The sequence below is a fragment of the Schistocerca cancellata genome, chromosome 1, assembly GCF_023864275.1.
Source record: "Schistocerca cancellata isolate TAMUIC-IGC-003103 chromosome 1, iqSchCanc2.1, whole genome shotgun sequence".
Classification (NCBI taxonomy): domain Eukaryota; kingdom Metazoa; phylum Arthropoda; class Insecta; order Orthoptera; family Acrididae; genus Schistocerca; species Schistocerca cancellata.
The window spans coordinates 226749529-226764900 of record NC_064626.1 but is presented as its reverse complement, the minus strand read 5'-3'; positions in this window follow the sequence as shown (position 1 = coordinate 226764900).

Here is a 15372-nt window from a genome sequence, read left to right as displayed (position 1 = left end):
CAGCGAGCGCGCTGGCTCGTTCATACCCACTGCACATTGACTGGAGATATCGATAGCGAAGCTGCGGAAATCGTTTCGCCTTCTGTTTCAACAGCTGCTGTTCAGTTACACGTGTGCAACGTGATTCTATGAGGAAGAACGGGTTTAGGGATAGCGTTATAAAAGAATCTGTAGAAATAAAAGTGTCAGGAAACAGCATCAATATGGGCGACGGTTCGCAGTTCAGCACAGCCTGGAAGCTGACTGTCGTGAGGGTGAAGTAAGCGCGACGGACGCGAGGAAGCGAGCACCAACGAAGTGAGAGCCAGCAGCGCGGCTGTACAGTGAGAGTCAGCTGCTCCTACCGATGTCGCATTATGCAGCTCGCAATGTTATATCTGGGCTTCAGATACCACGGACCAGATTTACATATTATTTCGCTCGCTACGCGCAGTCTGTTAGCCTCACAGAAAAAAATTAACGAGACATTTTTGTAGAAAACTTAATATACACTCCTGGAAATTGAAATAAGAACACCGTGAATTCATTGTCCCAGGAAGGGGAAACTTTATTGACACATTCCTGGGGTCAGATACATCACATGATCACACTGACGAAACACAGGCACATAGACACAGGCAACAGAGCATGCACAATGTCGGCACTAGTACAGTGTATATCCACCTTTCGCAGCAATGCAGGCTGCCATTCTCCCATGGAGACGATCGTAGAGATGCTGGATGTAGTCCTGTGGAATGGCTTGCCATGCCATTTCCACCTGGCGCCTCAGTTGGACCAGCGTTCGTGCTGGACGTGCAGACCGCGTGAGACGACGCTTCATCCAGTCCCAAACATGCTCAATGGGGGACAGATCCGGAGATCTTGCTGGCCAGGGTAGTTGACTTACACCTTCTAGAGCACGTTGGGTGGCACGGGATACATGCGGACGTGCATTGTCCTGTTGGAACAGCAAGTTCCCTTGCCGGTCTAGGAATGGTAGAACGATGGGTTCGATGACGGTTTGGATGTACCGTGCACTATTCAGTGTCCCCTCGACGATCACCAGTGGTGTACAGCCAATGTAGGAGATCGCTCCCCACACCATGATGCCGGGTGTTGGCCCTGTGTGCCTCGGTCGTATGCAGTCCTGATTGTGGCGCTCACCTGCACGGCGCCAAACACGCATACGACCATCATTGGCACCAAGGCAAAAGCGACTCTCATCGCTGAAGACGACACGTCTCCATTCGTCCCTCCATTCACGCCTGTCGCGAAACCACTGGAGGCGGGCTGCACGATGTTGGGGCGTGAGCGGAAGACGGCCTAACGGTGTGTGGGACCATAGCCCAGCTTCATGGAGACGGTTGCGAATGGTCCTCGCCGATACCCCAGGAGCAACAGTGTCCCTAATTTGCTGGGAAGTGGCGGTGCGGTCCCCTACGGCACTGCGTAGGATCCTACGGTCTTGGCGTGCATCCGTGCGTCGCTGCGGTCCGGTCCCAGGTCGACGGGCACGTGCACCTTCCGCCGACCACTGGCGACAACATCGATGTACTGTGGAGACCTCACGCCGCACGTGTTGAGCAATTCGGTGGTACGTCCACCCGGCCTCCCGCATGCCCACTATACGCCCTCGCTCAAAGCCCGTCAACTGCACATACGGTTCACGTCCACGCTGTCGCGGCATGCTACCAGTGTTAAAGACTGCGATGGAGCTCCGTATGCCACGGCAAACTGGCTGACACTGACGGCGGCGGTGCACAAATGCTGCGCAGCTAGCGCCATTCGACGGCCAATACCGCGGTTCCTGGTGTGTCCGCTGTGCCGTGCGTGTGATCATTGCTTGTACAGCCCTCTCGCAGTGTCCGGAGCAAGTATGGTGGGTCTGACACACCGGTGTCAATGTGTTCTTTTTTCCATTTCCAGGAGTGTAGATGAATTTTATGCTTGAGGCCACAGTTTTCCAGTTATTCAAGAAAAAACGTATACAAGTGACCTTTAAACGCATCCTCACATTCGTCCTTTCTCGATCAGGATTCACCGAGCGAGGTGGCGCAGTGGTAGCACACTGGACTCGCATTCGGGAGGACGACGGTTCAATCCCGCGTCCGGCCGTCCTGATTTAGGTTTTCCGTGATTTCCCTAAATCGCTGCAGGCAAATGCTGGGATGGTTCCTTTGAAAGGGCACGGCCGACTTCCTTCCCCATCCTTCCCTTATCCGATGAGACCGATGACCTCGCTGTTTGGTCTCTTCCCCCAAACAACCCAACCCCCATCGATCAGGATTTCTGATATATTGCTCGCGGCGCTCCCTCCTACCACTACACAGAAATTTCCGACTACATGACCTATTCCCGATATTCAACTTTTCTTGCATTTTGTTGATTGGACTATTACGCCACCGATATTGTCGTCTATTTTGTTAACATTATTAATTTAAAAGTGCCGTTGAGGGTAATGAAAGAAAAATGTCATTTGCAAACGTTACGATAAAAGCCATTACATGACAGTTCGATCCAAATTTTACCCTTACAAGCTCAATAGTTTCGTAACCAGAAGGCCCCGTGTATGCAACGACGTAATTGTTTATTTCATTCTGTCAGAGTTCACAAAATTGTTTGGTTAAATTTGCACAAACGTCAATTTTGGAAGTGCTCGATTAAGCAGGTGGTGTAACAAGAGCAGTCAATGAAGCAGAAAATTCGAATGTGGGAACAAATTCGTGTAGACGCAAATTTTTGTTGCAGTGGTCGCACTGAGTGCCATGAACAACAACTAGACATTATGACAGGTGTGGGCTGAGTGTGGAAGTGGGGGTGCGTTTGAAAGTCGCTTAGATGCGTTTTTCTTGAACAACTCGAAAACTACAGCCGCTAGGAAATAAGTATTCCTGTACAAAATTGTGCTACATTAAATTTCCTAAAAATATTCCCCATTCGTTTATTTCTGTAGGACAAATAGTTTTCGTGTAGCGAACGGGAGAATACAAAAATTTCTCACGTGGTTTTTGAGGACGGGATATAATATTGCGGATTGCATAACACGACATCGGTAGGGGCAGCTGGTTCACGCTGTACAACAAGCGAGGTCCCGACAGTCATTTACCACTTGTCAATCGTCGAGAAGAGTTCGATCGAAAGTACGCAGGATTTTAAGCACATGACACTGGTGGAAGCCCGAGAAGATTTTACTACATCAAGAACGATCTTTACTTCAGCATTGTCGGTGAGTATTCTATACCTTCATACCGAGTATGTTGTGCACACTCCTATTTTCTAAGATGACGGCAGCCCTGTCCACAGGGCTGCACGCAAGCTTTCTGATGAACACTAAGGCACCCTATCAAACTTCGACTGGTCTTCTAAATGATCCGATATTTAACTCATAAGAAGTATCTGACCCTATTTAGAACAACAGGTGAAATGTAGGGGCAAACTAAGTGATCTAATTACCAATATATAACATCAGTGAATACTATACACCTGGAGAAATTTGTGCCTTCCCCGCCTAATTCAGGCTGTGTTATCTAGGCTATGAGCAGTGTTACGCCGTATTAGCATGATACATCCTGAGGGTGGCTATTTTTGTACAGTGTGCTAATTTTATAACAAAACAATGCCTTATAATTATTACTTCACTTACTTTGCAATATTAATTTAGATTTCTTAATTCATGGTGATTCAAATATACTTTTTCAAGCTTTAGGGACAGAATTCTTACAACAAAATAAGAAAAAAAATCCTATAATCTTGGGCTCTAAAACACATACCTTAAGAATTATGAGCACTTGTCTAGCTTCGATACTGCGAAACCCTTTCCTTTCTGTTCCAGGTTCTTTGCTTTTTATTTTTTGCGAAGAGGTAATATGCAGCGAAACAAGAAAATATTGTCCAGTAAGCATGGGCTCCAAAGTCCATACCTCAACAGCTATGAACACTTGTTCAATAATAGTGACGTTTTTCGCGTTAGTGAAGATGAGAAAATGTTCATTGGTCTTAACATGTGCAATTCAGAACCCATGTTTACCGGACTTTTTCATGTTCCGGTCCATACTGCCTCCACCCAAAACATGGAAAGCAAAGACCTTGCAGTAGAAGAGATGTGTTTCACAGTATGGAAGACGAACAAGTGCTCATAGCTCTTAAGGCGACCGTTTTAAAGCAGACGTTTACTAGACTTTTCTTTCTGGTTTTAATGTAAGTGACCTGTACCCAAATATAGTAAAAGTGTTTTTCAAACATCCTTTGCCAAAAAAAGCATTTGACTATTTTACGAGCAATGTAAAAATATAATGTATACTTGTAAACGAAACATTGAAAAACAATATTGTAGAATTCTGCATTGAAAACGCCGGCCACGTTTGGGAATTTGCATTGTTCTGAAATCCAAAGAATTTTTTAAGGGCATGGCGCACAGACAGAGAGAGCAAAGAGGTGCCATTCTGCTATGGACTGCCATGGAATGAAAGTGACTTTGCTATCGTGCTAAATGAAATGCTTTGCCTGTTTAACAAACGAGCATATATTCTATGGGCTACATTACATAGTTTAATCAAGAGATTTTAAAAAATTGTGGGGGGGGGGCGGGGAGGGGAGGCCACTGTGTGCCCAAAGTTAATACAATTTTTTTGTTACTGAAAGAAGAGCCTGTTGGTAATTATTGTTGCTATGAAATGCGCTACGCCGTCCCATGTGCAACTCTCCCCAAAGTTTGACTGTGCCGTCTACCAGCGCAGTTTGTATAATGCCCGCCAGTGTCACAGAGTCAGCTGAAATGAACATTAGAGTAATTCTGATAGACTGTAATTAGCTTCCCTGTTGCTGATTAGCCGGCCGCGGTGGCCGAGTGGTTCTAGGCGCTTCAGTCCGGAACCACGCGACTGCTACGGACGCAGGTTCGAATCCTACCACGGGCATGGATGTGTGTGATGTCCTTAGGTTAGTTAGGTTTAAACAGTTCTAAGTCTAGGGGACTGATGACCTCAGATGTTAAGTCCCATAGTGCTCAGAGCCATTTGAACCATTTGTTGCTGATTTAGTATCATGCTTATCACAGGCGCTTGCGATTTTATTGCCGAAATGTTATTTTACTTGAAAAAAGCGTACTTGCCATATAATACTAGAAGTTAATTATTTCAAAAGACAGACGCAATGATATTTAAGTAAAATTCATTTTGCTTTGTCCCACAGTTAATTACACTCTATAACGATCAGAGAATTCAGTTCATATAAGAAAGTACTGGCAAAGTGTAGTGATGTACTAGATTTATGAAAGGTGATTATATTTTATATGTTCCACTTAGGTTTTATGTAATCTTGGCTCTAGTGATTTACTGGTGTATAAAGTGTTCATTTCTATTTGTTGAACCGTATTGAGCAAAACCGATATAAACTCCATTACAGAACATTAATCAGTCGTAGGTATTGCTTCACAAAAGCTGACGACAGATAACATTATTGTGAGTGACGTTGCCCAATTGCGTTATGTGTCGGCAGTGGCTCGTCAATGTGCGTTCCACAGCTTATAAAGAAGTTGTTACAATTATACAGTAGTTAACATTCATTTATAATTTTTTACATGATGTTAAAAAAATGTCGAATATTACCAACCAAAAGAAAAAAAATTCCAGAAAACATAGGCTCTGAAATGTATACCTTAAGACTCCCATGAGCACTGAATTATCTTCTCTACTGTGACACTCATCTCTTATATTGAAGAAGTGCTCAAAGTTTTTAAGATATGGATTTTAGAACCCATGTTTCTTGGACTTTGTTTTGGCAGCACCCACATCTCAAATGTTCTAATGTGTGTGAAATCTTATGGGACTTAACTGCTAAGGTCATCAGTCCCTAAGCTTACACACTACTTAACCTTAATTATCCTAAGGACAAACACACACACCCATACCCGAGGGAGGACTCGAACCTCCGCCGGGATCAGCCGCGCAGTCCATGACTGCAGCGCCCTAGACCGCTCGGATAATCCCGCGCGACCCCAAATCTCAAAACATTCTACACTTTTTTGTTAACACAATGTATGATGGACTTTAATCTCAAGATGCACATGTGCATTTAACGTTGCCGCCTAGACACATCTCAGTAAATGTTGCGTGTAGTTTTTGAAAGTAAGCAGATATCAGTTTGTGATTTTGCCCAAGAAAGAGATGGTGACCGTATTTTATTATTCACTAACAATTTTCCAGGATACACAAATAGTTAAAATGGCTCTGAGCACTATGCGACTTAACTTTTGAGGTCATAAGTCGCCTAGAACTTACAACTAATTAAACCTAACTATACTAAGAACATCACACACGTCCATGCCCGAGGAAGGATTCGAACCTGCGACCGTAGCGGCCGCTCGGTTCCAGGCTGTAGCGCCTAGAACCGCACGGCCACTCCGGCCGACAAACACAATTACTTACGTAATAACAACATTATTTAACCAGAATACATAATTTATTTACGGTCACTATAGTTCAGTATAAGTATTTACTCAACGACGATCAGGTTATAATCCTGTTACCATTCTTTCGGTTTGCATTTATTCTTCGTAGTCGATGCTTTTTCTGTGCAGTACAAAACATTACGCTACGTGGATCATTAATATGCGGAAGAGTGTGGGCCGGTTATAATGTGCGTGGTGGGAAAGGTAAAACTTTTTGAAAAATCGAAAATTTCTTTTGAACGTAAAACCTTTGTAGGTCTACACATGAATTAAAATTAATCCCAAATCTCTATCTCTACTCATGGAGAAAATATAGAAGTCTTCTGAAACGGGATGCACCGTTATGACTCACTCTGTATTTAGCGACGCATGTTGATAAATCATGTTAGTGAGACGACAGTTTGGAAAGCAATACAAGGTTGCTGTCAGTGCGTACCAGCCACCACATCAGCTGCTGCCTCCTTCCCCCCAACCCCCTTCCACCGCACTGCGAAGCCGTCAGCCTGCGGTCGCCGTGGCGCCCTCTGGCAGTAGCGGAGCGGAGGCAGCAGTTGGCGACGACATGCTCCTCGCTCTACTCGGGGCTACCCCTGTCAACCGTAACAGCATCTCAGCCATAGCGATGAACCAAGAGTTTGCCTCGTCGCAGGGTCGGCAACATACGAGACTGCAATTACAGTTTGGTCTGCCGGATCATTTTCGTCGTGCTCATATCGACCCAACATGTGTCGTCATGGCATGGAACGGCTTTGCGTACACAACACGATTACCGCTAGTGTTCGTAGCTGGTAATTCGAGCAGCACTCGTTACTTTTCCTACGTGCTACGGCCGCTGACTACTCCCCCTGTTCTAACAAGATAATGCAAGACCGCACGTTTATCGTGTTGTCCCAGTCTTCCTCGTTGCAGAGGATTATTTATTTATTTACATTTATCTTTGTTGGTGGTCCGTCACCTACGTAACTACATAGACCCTTCTTTGCATCTTTTTGTTTGCAAATTGAATACAAGCTTTTTTGTTGTATTTTAATATATACTCATATTTTTACAGTGAAATAAAAACTTAACAATAACTTTAGATTGAAAACTTGGGAGAATTTGTTAGGAGGAAAAAGAGAAGAAATAGAGTAGTGCGAGTTCCTACCACCAGACACATTCCATATGCGAGGATTCCGGTAGTAAACTTCGAACCCGTAGCCTCTGCCTCGGATACTGATTTCTATTCCTAATGATGTAGGGAAGCATGTCTGCCTTCATTCTTTCTTCCATGCTGTTATATTCTAATTATTATTCTATTCCTACTTAATGTAAATCCTTGTATTGTTCTATATGTGTGGTTGATCTGGTTCGATTATATGCGATGTGGTATCGCATTGGTACTGCTTCTACACTATAGCTGTCACAAGTTTAACGTGCCTATTCAGGGCACACCCAGGACAGATTTATACACCATGTGATCAAAAGTATCCGGACACCCCCAAAAACATACTTTTTTCATATTAGGTGCATTGCGCTGCCACCTCCTGCCAAGTACTACATAACAGCGACCTCAGTTGTCATTAGACATCGTGAGAGAGCAGAATGGGACGCTCCGCGGAACTCAAGGACTTCGAAAGAGGTCAGGTGATTGGATGTCACATGCACCATACGTCTGTACACGAGATTTGCACACTCCTAAATATCCCTAGGTCCACTGTTTCCGATTTGATAGTCAAGTGGAAACGTGAGGGGACACGTACAGCACAAAAGCGTACAGGCCGACCTCGTCCGTTGACTGACAGAGACTGCCGACAGTTGAAGAGGGTTGTAATGTGTAGTAGGCAGACATCTGTCCAGACCATCTCACACGAATTCCAAACTGCATCAGGATCCACTGCAAGTACTATGACAGTTAGGTGGGAGGTGAGAAAATTTGTATTTCATGGTCGAGCGGCTGCTCATAAGCCACACATCACGACGGTAAATGCCAAACGCCGCCTCACTTGGCATAAGGAGCGTAAACATTGGCAATGTGGCGATCCGATCGCAGGGTGTTGGTACGGCAAATGGCCGTTGAACGTCATCTACCAGCGTGTGTAGTGCCAACAGTAAAATTTGGAGGCAGTGGTGTTATGGTGTAGTCGTGTTTTTCGTATAGGGGAGTTGCACTCCTTGTTGTTTTGCGTGGAACTATGACAGCACAGGTCTACATTCATGTTAAGCTTCCCACTGTTGAAGAGCAATTCGGGGTTGGCGATTGCATCTTTGAACACGATCGAGCACCTCTTCATAATGCACGACCTGTGGCGGAGTAGTTACACGACGATAACATCCCTCTAATGGACTGGCCTGCACAGAGTTCTGACCTGAATCCTATAGAACACCTTTGGAATGCTTCGCAACGCCGCCTTCATGCCAGGTCTCACCGACCGACATCGATACCTCTCCTCAGTGCAGCACTCCGTGAAGAATGGGCTGTCATTCCCCAAGAAACCTTGCAGCACCTGATTAAACGTATGCCTGCGAGAGTGGAAGCTGTCATCAAGGCTAAGGGTGGGCCAACACCGTACTGAATTCCAGCATTACCGAGGAGGGCGCCATGAACTTGTAAGTCATTTTCAGCCAGGTGTCGAGATACTTTTGATCACACTATGTAGCTACTAAAAGTCTATAGCTTTTATTTCGTAGTGTCCCCTGGTTTGGAAGCAAATAGCCGTCAATCTGTCAGTGTTGAGTACTCCATTTTGTTTCAACTGCATCGCTCATGAATCATTAATTATTATTATCAGAATCAGTGTTCTCGTTCTGTTCTGGGTCGAATACTTCCCACGGGTCTGGTTCATCACGTGTAAGGTTCTTCTGTACGGTCTTGTTTGTAGGTATTATACGTGGCGTAAATTCAGCGGCTGTGTTCAGATCTTGCCATTTGTCTGGTTCCCTTATGGATACGTAGATATCGTCATGTGTGAAATTGGTTTCTCCGATTCTCGTGTATAGTTTATAGTGTACAAGGATACGTTCAGGGATTCCTGGTTCCCTACAGGGACACTCTATTCGCTGACCGAGGTGCATTCGAAGAACGTGCATTGGGTAGGTTCCGTGCCTTACTAAAAAGTGTACCAATGCTTCTACATGAGTCTGCACAGCCCATTTTCAACCACTCCCGGATCTCGAAGGAAAAGAAATAAACTCCATGGCCTTTAACACTGGTTACCCACCCACACTGCCACCCATTCATTCGACACTATATTAGTTCACGCTTGTTCCTTAAATCTTCCCCGTGATATCCATTACTTTATCTAGTCTGCACTATTCAGAGAGTACGTCGCAGCTCGCTGCCAATTGCCAGCTGTGTCGGATATATTTCGAGCATAAGGCGCAGTGCTTCCACTGGCGTTTCAGCAAAACAGTTGTTTAACCTCGGATGGCGACGGTTCTGATCGTTGCCGAACGAACAATTGACGTTTAACCAACACCTAACACAGGGAATTGACAAAGCAGAAAAACTTGTACATAAACTCGCACGCATCGACACATTCACTTACAGACTTCTACCAGAAGCTATATGAATGTATGAGTGTGCCATGTTTTAATCTAGGTTTTGCGGCGAGCATATGGTCACTACGTCATGCCAAATGCCAAACGTTGTTTTCTAATTTCAGATCCGGTAATTTTGATCTTTCCGACCCCTGTCGATCAGGAAGATAAACAAGTTTTGACAGTGATATATTAGGGACGAAAGTGGAAGCAAAACCGAGTCACACAATCGAGAAACTGTCAAACACTCGTAATCAAGCTTGGTCGACAGTCCAAGAACATTTGCATCAGATTGGTGACGACAAACAGAGGGAAATGAGCCACCACGTGCAACTTATTGCTACAGAGGCGCAATACGGAAACGTTTTCTGACCGTTAGATCACTAGAGTTGAAAAATGGGTCCTCTGTGATATTCGAAAACGGAACAGCAGTAGCTCTCTTAAAATGAACCGCCACGAATCACAGATAAGCCAGGTTTACCTCCGAAAAAGGTACTTTTTGGTGCACTATTTGCGAGGCCGTCCGTTTTGAAGTGCTGAAACCTGTGAAGTGAAGTGAAATGGAAAGAAGACAAGGATTTCTGGGTTATGGGTTATTTGGGGAAGGAGACCAGTCAGCGAGGTCATCGGTCTCATCGGATTAGGGAAGGATGGAGAAGGAAGTCGGCCGTTCCCTTTCAAAGGAACCATCCCGGCATTTGCCTGGAGCGATTTAGAGAAAGCACGGAAAACCTAAATCAGGATGTCCGGATGCGGTATTGAACGGTCGTCCTCCCGAATGCTGAAACCTGGACAGTGAACAACTGGACGGAGTAAATTAATCTTTAATTGAAAGGTGCGATTGTCAAAAGAAAATGCGTTATTCTGCAAGACCGAACTGTGCAAGACGAACCCTGGAAAGGATTAATGAATTGGGGTGAAAGATAATGTCTCATCCGCTCACCTTATATTGCGACACCTGGTTTCCATTTATTCTGATTATACAACGTTTTCTAAATGGCAAAAATATTTGAAAATATGGATGACGTCCAAAACGCCGTCTACAGATATTTTGTTCAAAAATCAATTGATTTTTATCGATTCGGCATTGAAAATCTGCACAATAGATGGCAAGAAGTCATTGATTACATCGTTGATTGTAACTGAAAGCTTGTTAACAGTTTATCCACTTCAATTTAATGCAGAAAAGGCATTGTTTTCCGGGCTCCCTGGTACTTAAAGGAGAGTATATATCTAGAATACATCTGTTTGTTTAGTATTACACATAAACACCATTGTGTCAGTAAGGATTATACAAGATATGTGCAACTCAAAGGGACATCTGAATATGGACTGACATCTTCAAGTAACGTAAGAAACGGGCATGAGAGAGAAGCGTTCAATAAGTAAGGCAACACATTTTTTTCCTCGGCTGATTTCAGTTGAAAAAGTGTGGAATATTCTAAGAGATATCACAGAATATTCCCGCTTCATCCCCCCCCCCCTTTTTTTTGTCATCAGTCTTGGTTTGATGCGGCCCGCCACGAATTCCTTTCCTGTGCTAACCTCTTCATCTCAGAGTAGCACTTGCAAACTACGCCCGCATCTCGTGGTCGTGCGGTAGCGTTCTCGCTTCCCACGCCCGGGTTCCCGGGTTCGATTCCCAGCGGGGTCAGGGATTATCTCTGCCTCGTGATGGCTGGGTGTTGTGTGTTGTCCTTAGGTTAGTTAGGTTTAAGTAGTTCTAAGTTCTAGGGGACTGATGACCATAGATGTTAAGTCCCATAGTGCTCAGAGCCATTTGAACCAACCATTTTGCAAACTACGTCCTCAATTATTTGCTTGACGTATTCCAATCTCTGTATTCCTCTACAGTTTTTGCCCTCTACAGCTCCCTCTAGTACCATGGAAGTCATTCCCTCATGTCTTAGCAGATGTCCTATCATCCTGTCCCTTCTCCTTATCAGTGTTTTCCACATATTCCTTTCCTCTCCGATTCTACGTAGAACCTCCTCATTCCTTACCTTATCAGTCCACCAAATTTTCAACATTCGTCTATAGCACCACATCTCAAATGCTTCGATTCTCTTCTGTTCCGGGTTTCCCACAGTCCATGTTTCACTACCATACAATGCTGTACTCCAGACGTACATCCTCAGAAATTTCTTCCTCAAATTAAGGCCGGTATTTGATATTAGTAGACTTCTCTTGGCCAGGAATGCCTTTTTTGCCATAGCGAGTCTGCTTTTGATGTCCTCCTTGCTCCGTCCGTCATTGGTTATTGTACTGCCTAGGTAGCAGAATTCCTCTATCATCCCCTATCGATTCGTAAAGTTCCGATTGGTGGGGTACTATACGTAAACTTCAAATGGATCAAATGGCTCTGAGCACTCGGCGACTTAACCTCTGAGATCATCAGTCACCTAGAACTTATAACAAATTAAACCTAACTAACCTAAGGACATCACACACATCCATGCCCGAGGCAGGATTCGAACCTGCGACCGTAGCGGTCGCTCGGTTCCGGACTGTAGCGCCCAGAACCGCACGGCCACTCCGGCCGGCTACGTAAACTTCAAAATGGTGTCTGTAACGGAGGTATCGTCCAAGCAGAGAGCTGTCATTGAGTTACTTTTGGCAGAAGACCTTCGCAGATATTCATAGGTGTTTTCAGAATGTCTACGGAGACCTGGAAATGAACAGAAGCAGTGTGAGTCGTTGGACGAGGAGACGGTCATCATCGTACCAAGGTCGCGGAAACCTGCCCAAACTCCTGCGTGCCGGCCAGCCGGCCGCACACAGCTGTGACTCCTGCAATGTTGGAACGTGCGGACACTCTCACTCGAGGTGGCCACAAATAAATACCTCCCTGTTCTACTGGGCGTCTCTGTTGATAGATCTGACACACTCGTCCCTCAGTTAGGATCCACAAAGATAGGTGCCCTCTGGGTTCCTCGCCTTCCGACTTTCACATGTTTGTTCCTATGAAGGATGTACTGCACGGGAAGCCGTACGTGGATGACGGGGAAGTCACAGATGAAGCATGAAGTTGGCTCCAACATCGATCAGTAGAGTGGTGCCATGAGGGCATACAGGCCCTCCTGGTGAGGTGGCGTAAGGCCGTCGCATTGAACGGAGATTAAGTTGAAAATAGGTTTTTGTAGTCAAAAACGGGGAAAAATATGGTGCATTAATATTGAATAAAACAGACCTGATTTCAGATTAAAAAGTTGTTGCATTACTGATTGAGTGTCCCTCGTACAGTGGTGTTTGGGCAGCACAGTGGTGTTTGGGCCGCAACAAACGTTACAAAATGGAACACGAGACGTCACTTAGGATGAGTTTGGCCGAAACCTATGTGACCTGAAGGGACTAAAGCATTTGCTTCGACTATACTGTTAAGCATGCATGAGGTTAAAGTACATCTGTCTGGCAATGGATAAGCAATCACAAAGCTGTCATCCACTCATGAGTTAAAGAGCAGCGACTAGTGGAATTAATGAGAGTTGACTAACTCGACTCCGGCCTAGAGTGCTATTTTAGGGATGATGCACTTTCCTGCCATTTCAGAATGAAGGCGACGTCAGTGTGTGTCAGACTCTGCCCTCAGACGCCAAAATGGCGCCACTCAGGTTAGGCCGCTAACATTGAAGAGTCTCCTGTTCCACTCGGAGCTTCACGCCAAAATGTTTTTCTTACTTCGCAGCCCAATTCACTTGTACTCATCAATCAAAACGCGTTGCTTGCGCTCGTCCAATCGTAATCGTATAACCACAGGTACTGTGAGATGAAGACGATCTTGCTCTTCCCTTCTACATGAAATTTAGCGAGCGGTCAGTTAGATTTATACCGTCCACGACTGGAAAAGTATACTGTTTACCGAACTGTGTGGCGCCAGTTTGTCGCGACAGTAACTATTTTGTAGACACAGAAATGTGGCTAGAGCAAGCGGAGAATAAGGTGGCCAGTGGACAGTGACCAATTGTCGTCCAAAGCTCTGGGCAGGTTCATTCATTTGTTCGGAAGGGGAGAAAGGAAGGAAGGAAGCTTAATGTCCCGTCGATATCAAAGTCATTAGAGACGAGAATAATCTCTGATTTTGTCAAGGATGGGGAAGGAAATCGGCATTGCCCTTTCAGAGGAACCACCCCAGCATCTACCCGGCAGCGATTTAGGGAAATCAATATGGCAAGGATTGGAGTTGAATCGCCGTCCTCCCGAATGCAGGTCCAGTGTGCGAACCACTGCGCCACCTAGAAATCAATATGGCAAGGATCGGATTTGAATCACCGTCTTCCCGAATGCGGGTCCAGTGTGCGAACCATTGCTCCACCTAGCTCGGTGGCAAGCGAGTCTGACAGTCTCTGCCACCTTTCGGCAGCTCAGCGATGATAAAATCGAGGCGCACCCTGCAGACTTCCTCAGAATATTTTACAGGAACTATAAGTAAAACAATTTCATATTTGGTTACTTATGCACTACTGGCTACACCACGAAGATGACGTGCTACAGGCGCGAAATTTAACCGACAGGAAGAAGATGCTGTGATATGCAAATGATTAGCTTTTCAGAGCATTCTCACAAGATTGGCGCCGGTGGCGACACCTACAACGTACTGACACGAGGAAAGTTTCCAACCGATTTCTCATACACTAACAGCAGTTGACTGGCGTTGCTTGGTGAAACGTTGTTGTGATGCGTACCATCACGTTTCCGACATTGATAAAGGTCGGACTGTAGCCTATCCCGATTGCGGCTTATCGTATCGTGACATTGCTGCTCGCGATGGTCGAGATCCAATGACTGTTAGCAGAATATGGAATCGGTGTGTTCAGGAGGGTAATATGGAACGCCGTTCTGGATCCCAACGGCCTCGTATCACTAGCAGTCGAGATCACAGGCATCTTATCCGCATGGCTGTAGCGGATCCTGCAGCCACGTCTCGATCCCTGAGTCAACAGATGGGCACGTTTGCAAGATAACAACCATCTGCACGAACAGTTCGACGACATTGTCCGCCGCTCGTGGTCTCGCGGTAGCGTTCTCGCTTCCCGAGCACGGGGTCCCGGGTTCGATTCCCGGCGGGGTCAGGGATTTTCATCTGCCTCGAGATGACTGGGTGTTTGTGTTGTCCTCATCATTTCATCATCATCCAGGAAAGTGGCGAAATTGGACTGAGCAAAGGTTGGGAAATTGTACGGGCGCTGATAACCGCGCTGTTGAGCGCCCCACAAACCAAACATCATCATCATCATCATCGACGACATTTGCAGCAGCATGGACTATCAGCTCGGAGACCATGGCTGCGGTTACCCTTGACGCTGCATCACAGACAGGAGCGCCTGCGATGGTGTACTCAACGGCGAACGTGGGTGCACGAATGGCAAAACGTCATTTTTTCGGATGAATCCAGGTTCTGTTTACAGCATCATGATGGTCGCTCCCGTGTT